Source organism: Lissotriton vulgaris, chromosome 11, assembly GCF_964263255.1.
Source record: "Lissotriton vulgaris chromosome 11, aLisVul1.2, whole genome shotgun sequence".
Lineage (NCBI taxonomy): Eukaryota > Metazoa > Chordata > Amphibia > Caudata > Salamandridae > Lissotriton > Lissotriton vulgaris.
Window position 1 is genome coordinate 738,216,273 of NC_141699.1, and position 19,049 is coordinate 738,235,321.

Below are 19,049 nucleotides of genomic sequence, written 5' to 3' on the forward strand. Positions count from 1 at the left end.
TGTAGAGAGTGGTAGGAAAGGAGGATTGAGATTGACAGGTATGCTAGGTTGAAAATATTAATGAGATTTGAATTCTTTTTGAGCTGTGGATTTTCAAATATTATAGACGTCATAGTACTGATTAATAACCCTTTATCAAAATCTGTTTGTTGTTGTGTTGCATTAGTTTGGGAATATTCAGGTTCTGTTAATAGACTAACAGTGGACTTTTCCATTTGCAGAATATATTGAATGACCAGCAGAGGCAGTGTTGCAGAAGATGATTTCTCTGAGTTGCTGAACCCAAAACAAAACAAAAAAAAAGTTCAGCAGCTTTCGGCTCGATTTACCAGTTTACATGGTGAGTCAAACTCTCAATTTACCATTTTGCTTGTCCTTAAAAGAAGTTCAAGGCATCTGATGGCTCTCAGCTCCTTTTAGTGGGGTATTACGCAAGAATATTATTTGTCAAGACTGAAGCGATATGGATGGCGCCATGGTCATCAGGATAGCTTTTCAAAGATGTTGATTGTCTACAAGGCTGACAATCCTACTTTAAATACTTGTTCTAACAATATGTCAACAGAGAAAATTAGTGTCTTTGAGGTTGAAATGAGGTGTCTTATATTGGAGCAATTGACTTACTCTCGCATGGTGGGAAGCTAATTTAACCTTCCTACCTTCACACTACATGTGTGACTCTTATACTCAAGAAGGATTTCTCTTTAGGAGACTCTGTGTTCTTGTACCTCCAGACCCCTTTCAAAACAGGAGCCCAATGCTTTCAATATTGCAGAGTCCTTTCCCATTACACCTCCCACTTGGCTTGCAGTCATAATTACAGATCGTTACCTAGTGCGGAATTCCTAATGCCTCATTGTTCTGTGTAATTGTCACCCATGGCAATTGGTCAAATGGTGCCCTGACATCATAATGCTACTGCAGGATGTCATCTGACATGAGGGCAAGCAATAGAATACATTTATCATGGTATTGAAATGGGTAGTAGGAAAGACAGGACTCCAGGCTGAAGGCAAAGATTGTGAGATTAAATAAACAAGGAAATTACATGAGATTTATTCATTAGTTTTATGGTGTCGGTGATCATAATATTCTCAGGTTCTCTATAGGTGAACTGATAGGGATTTGCAAGAATGAAGATGTCAGAATATGTTGTTTATAGCTTTTCTCATTCCCACTAACTGTAGCATAAACCTTCCTCCGTAAACTTATCAGATCACTTAATGGTCATTGGTGTACCATAACCTAAACGAATTGCTGTGAGCAAGGTACACTGTCACTTGGATAGCAATGAGATCTTTTTATCTACATTCTAATATAGGTGCTAGGGTTGTGTAGAGAGTGGTAGGAAAGGAGGATTGAGATTGACAGGTATGCTAGGTTGAAAATAATAATGAGATTTGAATTCTTTTTGAGCTGTGGATTTTCAAATATTATAGACGTCATAGTACTGATTAATAACCCTTTATCAAAATCTGTTTGTTGTTGTGTTGCATTAGTTTGGGAATATTCAGGTTCTGTTAATAGACTAACAGTGGACTTTTCCATTTGCAGAATATATTGAATGACCAGCAGAGGCAGTGTTGCAGAAGATGATTTCTCTGAGTTGTTTAACCCAAAACAAACAAAAAAAAGTTCAGCAGCTTTCGGCTCGATTTACCAATTTACATGGTGAGTCAAACTCTCAATTTACCATTTTGCTTGTCCTTAAAAGAAGTTCAACGCATCTGATGGCTCTCTACGCAAGAATATTATTTGTCAAGACTGAAGCGATATGGATGGCGCCATGGTCATCAGGATAGCTTTTCAAAGATGTTGATTGTCTACAAGGCTGACAATCCTACTTTAAATACTTGTTCTAACAATATGTCAACTGAAAAAATTAGTGTCTTTGAGGTTGAAATGAGGTGTCTTATATTGGAGCAATTGACTTACTCTCTCATGGAGGGAAGCTAATTTAACCTTCCTACCTTCACACTGCATGTGTGACTCTTATATTCAAGAAGGCTTTCTCTTTAGGAGACTCTGTGTTCTTGTACCTCCAGACCCCTTTCAAATCAGGAGCCCAATGCTTTCAATATTGCAGAGTCCTTTCCTATTACACCTCCCACTTGGCTTGCAGTCATAATTACAGATCGTTACCTAGTGCGGAATTCCTAATGCCTCATTGTTCTGTGTAATTGTCACCCATGGCATTTGGTCAAATGGTGCCCTGACATCATAATGCTACTGCAGGATGTCATCTGACATGATGGCAAGCAATAGAATACATTTATCATGGTATTGAAATGGGTAGTAGGAAAGACAGGACTCCAGGCTGAAGGCAAAGATTGTGAGATTAAATAAACAAGGAAATTACATCAGATTTATTCATTAGTTTTATGGTGTCGGTGATCATAATATTCTCAGGTTCTCTATAGGTGAACTGATGGGGATTTGCAAGAATGAAGATGTCAGAATATGTTGTTTATAGCTTTTCTCATTCCCACTAACTGTAGCATAAACCTTCCTCCGTAAACTTATCAGATCACTTAATGGTCATTGGTGTACCATAACCTAAAAGAATTGCTGTGAGCAGGGTACGCTGTTGCTTTGGTAGCAATGAGATCTTTTTATCTACATTCTAATATAGGTGCTAGGGTTGTGTAGAGAGTGGTAGGAAATGAGGATTAAGATTGACAGGTATGCTAGGTTGAAAATAATATTGAAATTTGAATTCTTTTTGAGCTGTGGATTTTTAAATATTATAGACGTCATAGTACTGATTAATAACCCTTTATCAAAATCTGTTTGTTGTTGTGTTGCATTAGTTTGGGAATATTCAGGTTCTGTTAATAGACTAAGAGTGGACTTTTCCATTTGCAGAATATATTGAATGACCAGCAGAGGCAGTGTTGCAGAAGATGATTTCTCTGAGTTGCTGAACCCAAAACAAAACAAAAAAAAAAAGTTCAGCAGCTTTCGGCTCGATTTACCAGTTTACATGGTGAGTCAAACTCTCAATTAACCATTTTGCTTGTCCTTAAAAGAAGTTCAATGCATCTGATGGCTCTCAGCTCCTTTTAGTGGGGTATTACGCTAGAATATTATTTGTCAAGACTGCAGAGATATGGATGGCGCCATTGGAATCAGGATAGCTTTTCTAAAATGTTGATTGTCTACAAGGCTGACAATCCTACTTTAAATACTTGTTCTAACAATATGTCAACAGAGAAAATTAGTGTCTTTGAGGTTGAAATGAGGTGTCTTATAGTGGGGCAATCGACTTACTCTCGCATGGAGGGAAGCTAATTTAACCTTCCTACCTTCACACTGCATGTGTGACTCTTATACTCAAGAAGGATTTCTCTTTAGGAGACTCTGTGTTCTTGTACCTCCAGACCCCTTTCAAAACAGGAGCCCAATGCTTTCAATATTGCAGAGTCCTTTCCCATTACACCTCCCACTTGGCTTGCAGTCATAATTACAGATCGTTACCTAGTGCGGAATTCCTAATGCCTCATTGTTCTGTGTAATTGTCACCCATGGCAATTGGTCAAATGGTGCCCTGACATCATAATGCTACTGCAGGATGTCATCTGACATGATGGCAAGCAATAGAATACATTTATCATGGTATTGAAATGGGTAGTAGGAAAGACAGGACTCCAGGCTGAAGGCAAAGATTGTGAGATTAAATAAACAAGGAAATTACATGAGATGTATTCATTAGTTTTATGGTGTCGGTGATCATAATATTCTCAGGTTCTCTATAGGTGAACTGATAGGGATTTGCAAGAATGAAGATGTCAGAATATGTTGTTTATAGCTTTTCTCATTCCCACTAACTGTAGCATAAACCTTCCTCCGTAAACTTATCAGATCACTTAATGGTCATTGGTGTACCATAACCTAAACGAATTGCTGTGAGCAAGGTACACTGTCACTTGGATAGCAATGAGATCTTTTTATCTACATTCTAATATAGGTGCTAGGGTTGTGTAGAGAGTGGTAGGAAAGGAGGATTGAGATTGACAGGTATGCTAGGTTGAAAATAATAATGAAATTTGAATTCTTTTTGAGCTGTGGATTTTCAAATATTATAGACGTCATAGTACTGATTAATAACCCTTTATCAAAATCTGTTTGTTGTTGTGTTGCATTAGTTTGGGAATATTCAGGTTCTGTTAATAGACTAACAGTGGACTTTTCCATTTGCAGAATATATTGAATGACCAGCAGAGGCAGTGTTGCAGAAGATGATTTCTCTGAGTTGCTGAACCCAAAACAAAACAAAAAAAAAAAGTTCAGCAGCTTTCGGCTCGATTTACCAGTTTACATGGTGAGTCAAACTCTCAATTAACCATTTTGCTTGTCCTTAAAAGAAGTTCAATGCATCTGATGGCTCTCAGCTCCTTTTAGTGGGGTATAACGCTAGAATATTATTTGTCAAGACTGCAGAGATATGGATGGCGCCATTGGAATCAGGATAGCTTTTCTAAAATGTTGATTGTCTACAAGGCTGACAATCCTACTTTAAATACTTGTTCTAACAATATGTCAACAGAGAAAATTAGTGTCTTTGAGGTTGAAATGAGGTGTCTTATATTGGAGCAATTGACTTACTCTCGCATGGTGGGAAGCTAATTTAACCTTCCTACCTTCACACTACATGTGTGACTCTTATACTCAAGAAGGATTTCTCTTTAGGAGACTCTGTGTTCTTGTACCTCCAGACCCCTTTCAAAACAGGAGCCCAATGCTTTCAATATTGCAGAGTCCTTTCCCATTACACCTCCCACTTGGCTTGCAGTCATAATTACAGATCGTTACCTAGTGCGGAATTCCTAATGCCTCATTGTTCTGTGTAATTGTCACCCATGGCAATTGGTCAAATGGTGCCCTGACATCATAATGCTACTGCATGATGTCATCTGACATGAGGGCAAGCAATAGAATACATTTATCATGGTATTGAAATGGGTAGTAGGAAAGACAGGACTCCAGGCTGAAGGCAAAGATTGTGAGATTAAATAAACAAGGAAATTACATGAGATTTATTCATTAGTTTTATGGTGTCGGTGATCATAATATTCTCAGGTTCTCTATAGGTGAACTGATAGGGATTTGCAAGAATGAAGATGTCAGAATATGTTGTTTATAGCTTTTCTCATTCCCACTAACTGTAGCATAAACCTTCCTCCGTAAACTTATCAGATCACTTAATGGTCATTGGTGTACCATAACCTAAACGAATTGCTGTGAGCAAGGTACACTGTCACTTGGATAGCAATGAGATCTTTTTATCTACATTCTAATATAGGTGCTAGGGTTGTGTAGAGAGTGGTAGGAAAGGAGGATTGAGATTGACAGGTATGCTAGGTTGAAAATAATAATGAGATTTGAATTCTTTTTGAGCTGTGGATTTTCAAATATTATAGACGTCATAGTACTGATTAATAACCCTTTATCAAAATCTGTTTGTTGTTGTGTTGCATTAGTTTGGGAATATTCAGGTTCTGTTAATAGACTAACAGTGGACTTTTCCATTTGCAGAATATATTGAATGACCAGCAGAGGCAGTGTTGCAGAAGATGATTTCTCTGAGTTGCTGAACCCAAAACAAAACAAAAAAAAAGTTCAGCAGCTTTCGGCTCGATTTACCAGTTTACATGGTGAGTCAAACTCTCAATTTACCATTTTGCTTGTCCTTAAAAGAAGTTCAAGGCATCTGATGGCTCTCAGCTCCTTTTAGTGGGGTATTACGCAAGAATATTATTTGTCAAGACTGAAGCGATATGGATGGCGCCATGGTCATCAGGATAGCTTTTCAAAGATGTTGATTGTCTACAAGGCTGACAATCCTACTTTAAATACTTGTTCTAACAATATGTCAACAGAGAAAATTAGTGTCTTTGAGGTTGAAATGAGGTGTTTTATATTGGAGCAATTGACTTACTCTCGCATGGTGGGAAGCTAATTTAACCTTCCTACCTTCACACTACATGTGTGACTCTTATACTCAAGAAGGATTTCTCTTTAGGAGACTCTGTGTTCTTGTACCTCCAGACCCCTTTCAAAACAGGAGCCCAATGCTTTCAATATTGCAGAGTCCTTTCCCATTACACCTCCCACTTGGCTTGCAGTCATAATTACAGATCGTTACCTAGTGCGGAATTCCTAATGCCTCATTGTTCTGTGTAATTGTCACCCATGGCAATTGGTCAAATGGTGCCCTGACATCATAATGCTACTGCAGGATGTCATCTGACATGAGGGCAAGCAATAGAAGACATTTATCATGGTATTGAAATGGGTAGTAGGAAAGACAGGACTCCAGGCTGAAGGCAAAGATTGTGAGATTAAATAAACAAGGAAATTACATGAGATTTATTCATTAGTTTTATGGTGTCGGTGATCATAATATTCTCAGGTTCTCTATAGGTGAACTGATAGGGATTTGCAAGAATGAAGATGTCAGAATATGTTGTTTATAGCTTTTCTCATTCCCACTAACTGTAGCATAAACCTTCCTCCGTAAACTTATCAGATCACTTAATGGTCATTGGTGTACCATAACCTAAACGAATTGCTGTGAGCAAGGTACACTGTCACTTGGATAGCAATGAGATCTTTTTATCTACATTCTAATATAGGTGCTAGGGTTGTGTAGAGAGTGGTAGGAAAGGAGGATTGAGATTGACAGGTATGCTAGGTTGAAAATAATAATGAGATTTGAATTCTTTTTGAGCTGTGGATTTTCAAATATTATAGACGTCATAGTACTGATTAATAACCCTTTATCAAAATCTGTTTGTTGTTGTGTTGCATTAGTTTGGGAATATTCAGGTTCTGTTAATAGACTAACAGTGGACTTTTCCATTTGCAGAATATATTGAATGACCAGCAGAGGCAGTGTTGCAGAAGATGATTTCTCTGAGTTGTTTAACCCAAAACAAACAAAAAAAAGTTCAGCAGCTTTCGGCTCGATTTACCAATTTACATGGTGAGTCAAACTCTCAATTTACCATTTTGCTTGTCCTTAAAAGAAGTTCAACGCATCTGATGGCTCTCTACGCAAGAATATTATTTGTCAAGACTGAAGCGATATGGATGGCGCCATGGTCATCATGATAGCTTTTCAAAGATGTTGATTGTCTACAAGGCTGACAATCCTACTTTAAATACTTGTTCTAACAATATGTCAACTGAGAAAATTAGTGTCTTTGAGGTTGAAATGAGGTGTCTTATATTGGAGCAATTGACTTACTCTCGCATGGAGGGAAGCTAATTTAACCTTCCTACCTTCACACTGCATGTGTGACTCTTATATTCAAGAAGGATTTCTCTTTAGGAGACTCTGTGTTCTTGTACCTCCAGACCCCTTTCAAAACAGGAGCCCAATGCTTTCAATATTGCAGAGTCCTTTCCTATTACACCTCCCACTTGGCTTGCAGTCATAATTACAGATCGTTACCTAGTGCGGAATTCCTAATGCCTCATTGTTCTGTGTAATTGTCACCCATGGCAATTGGTCAAATGGTGCCCTGACATCATAATGCTACTGCAGGATGTCATCTGACATGATGGCAAGCAATAGAATACATTTATCATGGTATTGAAATGGGTAGTAGGAAAGACAGGACTCCAGGCTGAAGGCAAAGATTGTGAGATTAAATAAACAAGGAAATTACATCAGATTTATTCATTAGTTTTATGGTGTCGGTGATCATAATATTCTCAGGTTCTCTATAGGTGAACTGATGGGGATTTGCAAGAATGAAGATGTCAGAATATGTTGTTTATAGCTTTTCTCATTCCCACTAACTGTAGCATAAACCTTCCTCTGTAAACTTATCAGATCACTTAATGGTCATTGGTGTACCATAACCTAAAAGAATTGCTGTGAGCAAGGTACACTGTCACTTGGATAGCAATGAGATCTTTTTATCTACATTCTAATATAGGTGCTAGGGTTGTGTAGAGAGTGGTAGGAAAGGAGGATTGAGATTGACAGGTATGCTAGGTTGAAAATAATAATGAGATTTGAATTCTTTTTGAGCTGTGGATTTTCAAATATTATAGACGTCATAGTACTGATTAATAACCCTTTATCAAAATCTGTTTGTTGTTGTGTTGCATTAGTTTGGGAATATTCAGGTTCTGTTAATAGACTAACAGTGGACTTTTCCATTTGCAGAATATATTGAATGACCAGCAGAGGCAGTGTTGCAGAAGATGATTTCTCTGAGTTGCTGAACCCAAAACAAAACAAAAAAAAAGTTCAGCAGCTTTCGGCTCGATTTACCAGTTTACATGGTGAGTCAAACTCTCAATTTACCATTTTGCTTGTCCTTAAAAGAAGTTCAAGGCATCTGATGGCTCTCAGCTCCTTTTAGTGGGGTATTACGCAAGAATATTATTTGTCAAGACTGAAGCGATATGGATGGCGCCATGGTCATCAGGATAGCTTTTCAAAGATGTTGATTGTCTACAAGGCTGACAATCCTACTTTAAATACTTGTTCTAACAATATGTCAACAGAGAAAATTAGTGTCTTTGAGGTTGAAATGAGGTGTTTTATATTGGAGCAATTGACTTACTCTCGCATGGTGGGAAGCTAATTTAACCTTCCTACCTTCACACTACATGTGTGACTCTTATACTCAAGAAGGATTTCTCTTTAGGAGACTCTGTGTTCTTGTACCTCCAGACCCCTTTCAAAACAGGAGCCCAATGCTTTCAATATTGCAGAGTCCTTTCCCATTACACCTCCCACTTGGCTTGCAGTCATAATTACAGATCGTTACCTAGTGCGGAATTCCTAATGCCTCATTGTTCTGTGTAATTGTCACCCATGGCAATTGGTCAAATGGTGCCCTGACATCATAATGCTACTGCAGGATGTCATCTGACATGAGGGCAAGCAATAGAAGACATTTATCATGGTATTGAAATGGGTAGTAGGAAAGACAGGACTCCAGGCTGAAGGCAAAGATTGTGAGATTAAATAAACAAGGAAATTACATGAGATTTATTCATTAGTTTTATGGTGTCGGTGATCATAATATTCTCAGGTTCTCTATAGGTGAACTGATAGGGATTTGCAAGAATGAAGATGTCAGAATATGTTGTTTATAGCTTTTCTCATTCCCACTAACTGTAGCATAAACCTTCCTCCGTAAACTTATCAGATCACTTAATGGTCATTGGTGTACCATAACCTAAACGAATTGCTGTGAGCAAGGTACACTGTCACTTGGATAGCAATGAGATCTTTTTATCTACATTCTAATATAGGTGCTAGGGTTGTGTAGAGAGTGGTAGGAAAGGAGGATTGAGATTGACAGGTATGCTAGGTTGAAAATAATAATGAGATTTGAATTCTTTTTGAGCTGTGGATTTTCAAATATTATAGACGTCATAGTACTGATTAATAACCCTTTATCAAAATCTGTTTGTTGTTGTGTTGCATTAGTTTGGGAATATTCAGGTTCTGTTAATAGACTAACAGTGGACTTTTCCATTTGCAGAATATATTGAATGACCAGCAGAGGCAGTGTTGCAGAAGATGATTTCTCTGAGTTGTTTAACCCAAAACAAACAAAAAAAAGTTCAGCAGCTTTCGGCTCGATTTACCAATTTACATGGTGAGTCAAACTCTCAATTTACCATTTTGCTTGTCCTTAAAAGAAGTTCAACGCATCTGATGGCTCTCTACGCAAGAATATTATTTGTCAAGACTGAAGCGATATGGATGGCGCCATGGTCATCATGATAGCTTTTCAAAGATGTTGATTGTCTACAAGGCTGACAATCCTACTTTAAATACTTGTTCTAACAATATGTCAACTGAGAAAATTAGTGTCTTTGAGGTTGAAATGAGGTGTCTTATATTGGAGCAATTGACTTACTCTCGCATGGAGGGAAGCTAATTTAACCTTCCTACCTTCACACTGCATGTGTGACTCTTATATTCAAGAAGGATTTCTCTTTAGGAGACTCTGTGTTCTTGTACCTCCAGACCCCTTTCAAAACAGGAGCCCAATGCTTTCAATATTGCAGAGTCCTTTCCTATTACACCTCCCACTTGGCTTGCAGTCATAATTACAGATCGTTACCTAGTGCGGAATTCCTAATGCCTCATTGTTCTGTGTAATTGTCACCCATGGCAATTGGTCAAATGGTGCCCTGACATCATAATGCTACTGCAGGATGTCATCTGACATGATGGCAAGCAATAGAATACATTTATCATGGTATTGAAATGGGTAGTAGGAAAGACAGGACTCCAGGCTGAAGGCAAAGATTGTGAGATTAAATAAACAAGGAAATTACATCAGATTTATTCATTAGTTTTATGGTGTCGGTGATCATAATATTCTCAGGTTCTCTATAGGTGAACTGATGGGGATTTGCAAGAATGAAGATGTCAGAATATGTTGTTTATAGCTTTTCTCATTCCCACTAACTGTAGCATAAACCTTCCTCTGTAAACTTATCAGATCACTTAATGGTCATTGGTGTACCATAACCTAAAAGAATTGCTGTGAGCAGGGTACGCTGTTGCTTTGGTAGCAATGAGATCTTTTTATCTACATTCTAATATAGGTGCTAGGGTTGTGTAGAGAGTGGTAGGAAATGAGGATTAAGATTGACAGGTATGCTAGGTTGAAAATAATATTGAAATTTGAATTCTTTTTGAGCTGTGGATTTTTAAATATTATAGACGTCATAGTACTGATTAATAACCCTTTATCAAAATCTGTTTGTTGTTGTGTTGCATTAGTTTGGGAATATTCAGGTTCTGTTAATAGACTAACAGTGGACTTTTCCATTTGCAGAATATATTGAATGACCAGCAGAGGCAGTGTTGCAGAAGATGATTTCTCTGAGTTGCTGAACCCAAAACAAAACAAAAAAAAAGTTCAGCAGCTTTCGGCTCGATTTACCAGTTTACATGGTGAGTCAAACTCTCAATTTACCATTTTGCTTGTCCTTAAAAGAAGTTCAAGGCATCTGATGGCTCTCAGCTCCTTTTAGTGGGGTATTACGCAAGAATATTATTTGTCAAGACTGAAGCGATATGGATGGCGCCATGGTCATCAGGATAGCTTTTCAAAGATGTTGATTGTCTACAAGGCTGACAATCCTACTTTAAATACTTGTTCTAACAATATGTCAACAGAGAAAATTAGTGTCTTTGAGGTTGAAATGAGGTGTTTTATATTGGAGCAATTGACTTACTCTCGCATGGTGGGAAGCTAATTTAACCTTCCTACCTTCACACTACATGTGTGACTCTTATACTCAAGAAGGATTTCTCTTTAGGAGACTCTGTGTTCTTGTACCTCCAGACCCCTTTCAAAACAGGAGCCCAATGCTTTCAATATTGCAGAGTCCTTTCCCATTACACCTCCCACTTGGCTTGCAGTCATAATTACAGATCGTTACCTAGTGCGGAATTCCTAATGCCTCATTGTTCTGTGTAATTGTCACCCATGGCAATTGGTCAAATGGTGCCCTGACATCATAATGCTACTGCAGGATGTCATCTGACATGAGGGCAAGCAATAGAAGACATTTATCATGGTATTGAAATGGGTAGTAGGAAAGACAGGACTCCAGGCTGAAGGCAAAGATTGTGAGATTAAATAAACAAGGAAATTACATGAGATTTATTCATTAGTTTTATGGTGTCGGTGATCATAATATTCTCAGGTTCTCTATAGGTGAACTGATAGGGATTTGCAAGAATGAAGATGTCAGAATATGTTGTTTATAGCTTTTCTCATTCCCACTAACTGTAGCATAAACCTTCCTCCGTAAACTTATCAGATCACTTAATGGTCATTGGTGTACCATAACCTAAACGAATTGCTGTGAGCAAGGTACACTGTCACTTGGATAGCAATGAGATCTTTTTATCTACATTCTAATATAGGTGCTAGGGTTGTGTAGAGAGTGGTAGGAAAGGAGGATTGAGATTGACAGGTATGCTAGGTTGAAAATAATAATGAGATTTGAATTCTTTTTGAGCTGTGGATTTTCAAATATTATAGACGTCATAGTACTGATTAATAACCCTTTATCAAAATCTGTTTGTTGTTGTGTTGCATTAGTTTGGGAATATTCAGGTTCTGTTAATAGACTAACAGTGGACTTTTCCATTTGCAGAATATATTGAATGACCAGCAGAGGCAGTGTTGCAGAAGATGATTTCTCTGAGTTGTTTAACCCAAAACAAACAAAAAAAAGTTCAGCAGCTTTCGGCTCGATTTACCAATTTACATGGTGAGTCAAACTCTCAATTTACCATTTTGCTTGTCCTTAAAAGAAGTTCAACGCATCTGATGGCTCTCTACGCAAGAATATTATTTGTCAAGACTGAAGCGATATGGATGGCGCCATGGTCATCATGATAGCTTTTCAAAGATGTTGATTGTCTACAAGGCTGACAATCCTACTTTAAATACTTGTTCTAACAATATGTCAACTGAGAAAATTAGTGTCTTTGAGGTTGAAATGAGGTGTCTTATATTGGAGCAATTGACTTACTCTCGCATGGAGGGAAGCTAATTTAACCTTCCTACCTTCACACTGCATGTGTGACTCTTATATTCAAGAAGGATTTCTCTTTAGGAGACTCTGTGTTCTTGTACCTCCAGACCCCTTTCAAAACAGGAGCCCAATGCTTTCAATATTGCAGAGTCCTTTCCTATTACACCTCCCACTTGGCTTGCAGTCATAATTACAGATCGTTACCTAGTGCGGAATTCCTAATGCCTCATTGTTCTGTGTAATTGTCACCCATGGCAATTGGTCAAATGGTGCCCTGACATCATAATGCTACTGCAGGATGTCATCTGACATGATGGCAAGCAATAGAATACATTTATCATGGTATTGAAATGGGTAGTAGGAAAGACAGGACTCCAGGCTGAAGGCAAAGATTGTGAGATTAAATAAACAAGGAAATTACATCAGATTTATTCATTAGTTTTATGGTGTCGGTGATCATAATATTCTCAGGTTCTCTATAGGTGAACTGATGGGGATTTGCAAGAATGAAGATGTCAGAATATGTTGTTTATAGCTTTTCTCATTCCCACTAACTGTAGCATAAACCTTCCTCTGTAAACTTATCAGATCACTTAATGGTCATTGGTGTACCATAACCTAAAAGAATTGCTGTGAGCAGGGTACGCTGTTGCTTTGGTAGCAATGAGATCTTTTTATCTACATTCTAATATAGGTGCTAGGGTTGTGTAGAGAGTGGTAGGAAATGAGGATTAAGATTGACAGGTATGCTAGGTTGAAAATAATATTGAAATTTGAATTCTTTTTGAGCTGTGGATTTTTAAATATTATAGACGTCATAGTACTGATTAATAACCCTTTATCAAAATCTGTTTGTTGTTGTGTTGCATTAGTTTGGGAATATTCAGGTTCTGTTAATAGACTAACAGTGGACTTTTCCATTTGCAGAATATATTGAATGACCAGCAGAGGCAGTGTTGCAGAAGATGATTTCTCTGAGTTGCTGAACCCAAAACAAAACAAAAAAAAAAAGTTCAGCAGCTTTCGGCTCGATTTACCAGTTTACATGGTGAGTCAAACTCTCAATTAACCATTTTGCTTGTCCTTAAAAGAAGTTCAATGCATCTGATGGCTCTCAGCTCCTTTTAGTGGGGTATTACGCTAGAATATTATTTGTCAAGACTGCAGAGATATGGATGGCGCCATTGGAATCAGGATAGCTTTTCTAAAATGTTGATTGTCTACAAGGCTGACAATCCTACTTTAAATACTTGTTCTAACAATATGTCAACAGAGAAAATTAGTGTCTTTGAGGTTGAAATGAGGTGTCTTATAGTGGGGCAATCGACTTACTCTCGCATGGAGGGAAGCTAATTTAACCTTCCTACCTTCACACTGCATGTGTGACTCTTATACTCAAGAAGGATTTCTCTTTAGGAGACTCTGTGTTCTTGTACCTCCATACCCCTTTCAAAACAGGAGCCCAATGCTTTCAATATTGCAGAGTCCTTTCCCATTACACCTCCCACTTGGCTTGCAGTCATAATTACAGATCGTTACCTAGTGCGGAATTCCTAATGCCTCATTGTTCTGTGTAATTGTCACCCATGGCAATTGGTCAAATGGTGCCCTGACATCATAATGCTACTGCAGGATGTCATCTGACATGAGGGCAAGCAATAGAATACATTTATCATGGTATTGAAATGGGTAGTAGGAAAGACAGGACTCCAGGCTGAAGGCAAAGATTGTGAGATTAAATAAACAAGGAAATTACATGAGATTTATTCATTAGTTTTATGGTGTCGGTGATCATAATATTCTCAGGTTCTCTATAGGTGAACTGATAGGGATTTGCAAGAATGAAGATGTCAGAATATGTTGTTTATAGCTTTTCTCATTCCCACTAACTGTAGCATAAACCTTCCTCCGTAAACTTATCAGATCACTTAATGGTCATTGGTGTACCATAACCTAAACGAATTGCTGTGAGCAAGGTACACTGTCACTTGGATAGCAATGAGATCTTTTTATCTACATTCTAATATAGGTGCTAGGGTTGTGTAGAGAGTGGTAGGAAAGGAGGATTGAGATTGACAGGTATGCTAGGTTGAAAATAATAATGAGATTTGAATTCTTTTTGAGCTGTGGATTTTCAAATATTATAGACGTCATAGTACTGATTAATAACCCTTTATCAAAATCTGTTTGTTGTTGTGTTGCATTAGTTTGGGAATATTCAGGTTCTGTTAATAGACTAACAGTGGACTTTTCCATTTGCAGAATATATTGAATGACCAGCAGAGGCAGTGTTGCAGAAGATGATTTCTCTGAGTTGCTGAACCCAAAACAAAACAAAAAAAAAAAGTTCAGCAGCTTTCGGCTCGATTTACCAGTTTACATGGTGAGTCAAACTCTCAATTAACCATTTTGCTTGTCCTTAAAAGAAGTTCAATGCATCTGATGGCTCTCAGCTCCTTTTAGTGGGGTATTACGCTAGAATATTATTTGTCAAGACTGCAGAGATATGGATGGTGCCATTGGAATCAGGATAGCTTTTCTAAAATGTTGATTGTCTACAAGGCTGACAATCCTACTTTAAATACTTGTTCTAACAATATGTCAACAGAGAAAATTAGTGTCTTTGAGGTTGAAATGAGGTGTCTTATAGTGGGGCAATCGACTTACTCTCGCATGGAGGGAAGCTAATTTAACCTTCCTACCTTCACACTGCATGTGTGACTCTTATACTCAAGAAGGATTTCTCTTTAGGAGACTCTGTGTTCTTGTACCTCCAGACCCCTTTCAAAACAGGAGCCCAATGCTTTCAATATTGCAGAGTCCTTTCCCATTACACCTCCCACTTGGCTTGCAGTCATAATTACAGATCGTTACCTAGTGCGGAATTCCTAATGCCTCATTGTTCTGTGTAATTGTCACCCATGGCAATTGGTCAAATGGTGCCCTGACATCATAATGCTACTGCAGGATGTCATCTGACATGAGGGCAAGCAATAGAATACATTTATCATGGTATTGAAATGGGTAGTAGGAAAGACAGGACTCCAGGCTGAAGGCAAAGATTGTGAGATTAAATAAACAAGGAAATTACATGAGATTTATTCATTAGTTTTATGGTGTCGGTGATCATAATATTCTCAGGTTCTCTATAGGTGAACTGATAGGGATTTGCAAGAATGAAGATGTCAGAATATGTTGTTTATAGCTTTTCTCATTCCCACTAACTGTAGCATAAACCTTCCTCCGTAAACTTATCAGATCACTTAATGGTCATTGGTGTACCATAACCTAAACGAATTGCTGTGAGCAAGGTACACTGTCACTTGGATAGCAATGAGATCTTTTTATCTACATTCTAATATAGGTGCTAGGGTTGTGTAGAGAGTGGTAGGAAAGGAGGATTGAGATTGACAGGTATGCTAGGTTGAAAATAATAATGAGATTTGAATTCTTTTTGAGCTGTGGATTTTCAAATATTATAGACGTCATAGTACTGATTAATAACCCTTTATCAAAATCTGTTTGTTGTTGTGTTGCATTAGTTTGGGAATATTCAGGTTCTGTTAATAGACTAACAGTGGACTTTTCCATTTGCAGAATATATTGAATGACCAGCAGAGGCAGTGTTGCAGAAGATGATTTCTCTGAGTTGCTGAACCCAAAACAAAACAAAAAAAAAAAGTTCAGCAGCTTTCGGCTCGATTTACCAGTTTACATGGTGAGTCAAACTCTCAATTAACCATTTTGCTTGTCCTTAAAAGAAGTTCAATGCATCTGATGGCTCTCAGCTCCTTTTAGTGGGGTATTACGCTAGAATATTATTTGTCAAGACTGCAGAGATATGGATGGTGCCATTGGAATCAGGATAGCTTTTCTAAAATGTTGATTGTCTACAAGGCTGACAATCCTACTTTAAATACTTGTTCTAACAATATGTCAACAGAGAAAATTAGTGTCTTTGAGGTTGAAATGAGGTGTCTTATAGTGGGGCAATCGACTTACTCTCGCATGGAGGGAAGCTAATTTAACCTTCCTACCTTCACACTGCATGTGTGACTCTTATACTCAAGAAGGATTTCTCTTTAGGAGACTCTGTGTTCTTGTACCTCCAGACCCCTTTCAAAACAGGAGCCCAATGCTTTCAATATTGCAGAGTCCTTTCCCATTACACCTCCCACTTGGCTTGCAGTCATAATTACAGATCGTTACCTAGTGCGGAATTCCTAATGCCTCATTGTTCTGTGTAATTGTCACCCATGGCAATTGGTCAAATGGTGCCCTGACATCATAATGCTACTGCAGGATGTCATCTGACATGAGGGCAAGCAATAGAATACATTTATCATGGTATTGAAATGGGTAGTAGGAAAGACAGGACTCCAGGCTGAAGGCAAAGATTGTGAGATTAAATAAACAAGGAAATTACATGAGATTTATTCATTAGTTTTATGGTGTCGGTGATCATAATATTCTCAGGTTCTCTATAGGTGAACTGATAGGGATTTGCAAGAATGAAGATGTCAGAATATGTTGTTTATAGCTTTTCTCATTCCCACTAACTGTAGCATAAACCTTCCTCCGTAAACTTATCAGATCACTTAATGGTCATTGGTGTACCATAACCTAAACGAATTGCTGTGAGCAAGGTACACTGTCACTTGGATAGCAATGAGATCTTTTTATCTACATTCTAATATAGGTGCTAGGGTTGTGTAGAGAGTGGTAGGAAAGGAGGATTGAGATTGACAGGTATGCTAGGTTGAAAATAATAATGAGATTTGAATTCTTTTTGAGCTGTGGATTTTCAAATATTATAGACGTCCTAGTACTGATTAATAACCCTTTATCAAAATCTGTTTGTTGTTGTGTTGCATTAGTTTGGGAATATTCAGGTTCTGTTAATAGACTAACAGTGGACTTTTCCATTTGCAGAATATATTGAATGACCAGCAGAGGCAGTGTTGCAGAAGATGATTTCTCTGAGTTGCTGAACCCAAAACAAAACAAAAAAAAAAAGTTCAGCAGCTTTCGGCTCGATTTACCAGTTTACATGGTGAGTCAAACTCTCAATTAACCATTTTGCTTGTCCTTAAAAGAAGTTCAATGCATCTGATGGCTCTCAGCTCCTTTTAGTGGGGTATTACGCTAGAATATTATTTGTCAAGACTGCAGAGATATGGATGGTGCCATTGGAATCAGGATAGCTTTTCTAAAATGTTGATTGTCTACAAGGCTGACAATCCTACTTTAAATACTTGTTCTAACAATATGTCAACAGAGAAAATTAGTGTCTTTGAGGTTGAAATGAGGTGTCTTATAGTGGGGCAATCGACTTACTCTCGCATGGAGGGAAGCTAATTTAACCTTCCTACCTTCACACTGCATGTGTGACTCTTATACTCAAGAAGGATTTCTCTTTAGGAGACTCTGTGTTCTTGTACCTCCAGACCCCTTTCAAAACAGGAGCCCAATGCTTTCAATATTGCAGAGTCCTTTCCCATTACACCTCCCACTTGGCTTGCAGTCATAATTACAGATCGTTACCTAGTGCGGAATTCCTAATGCCTCATTGTTCTGTGTAATTGTCACCCATGGCAATTGGTCAAATGGTGCCCTGACATCATAATGCTACTGCAGGATGTCATCTGACATGAGGGCAAGCAATAGAATACATTTATCATGGTATTGAAATGGGTAGTAGGAAAGACAGGACTCCAGGCTGAAGGCAAAGATTGTGAGATTAAATAAACAAGGAAATTACATGAGATTTATTCATTAGTTTTATGGTGTCGGTGATCATAATATTCTCAGGTTCTCTATAGGTGAACTGATAGGGATTTGCAAGAATGAAGATGTCAGAATATGTTGTTTATAGCTTTTCTCATTCCCACTAACTGTAGCATAAACCTTCCTCCGTAAACTTATCAGATCACTTAATGGTCATTGGTGTACCATAACCTAAACGAATTGCTGTGAGCAAGGTACACTGTCACTTGGATAGCAATGAGATCTTTTTATCTACATTCTAATATAGGTGCTAGGGTTGTGTAGAGAGTGGTAGGAAAGGAGGATTGAGATTGACAGGTATGCTAGGTTGAAAATAATAATGAGATTTGAATTCTTTTTGAGCTGTGGATTTTCAAATATTATAGACGTCATAGTACTGATTAATAACCCTTTATCAAAATCTGTTTGTTGTTGTGTTGCATTAGTTTGGGAATATTCAGGTTCTGTTAATAGACTAACAGTGGACTTTTCCATTTGCAGAATATATTGAATTACCAGCAGAGGCAGTGTTGCAGAAGATGATTTCTCTGAGTTGTTTAACCCAAAACAAACAAAAAAAAGTTCAGCAGCTTTCGGCTCGATTTACCAATTTACATGGTGAGTCAAACTCTCAATTTACCATTTTGCTTGTCCTTAAAAGAAGTTCAACGCATCTGATGGCTCTCTACGCAAGAATATTATTTGTCAAGACTGAAGCGATATGGATGGCGCCATGGTCATCA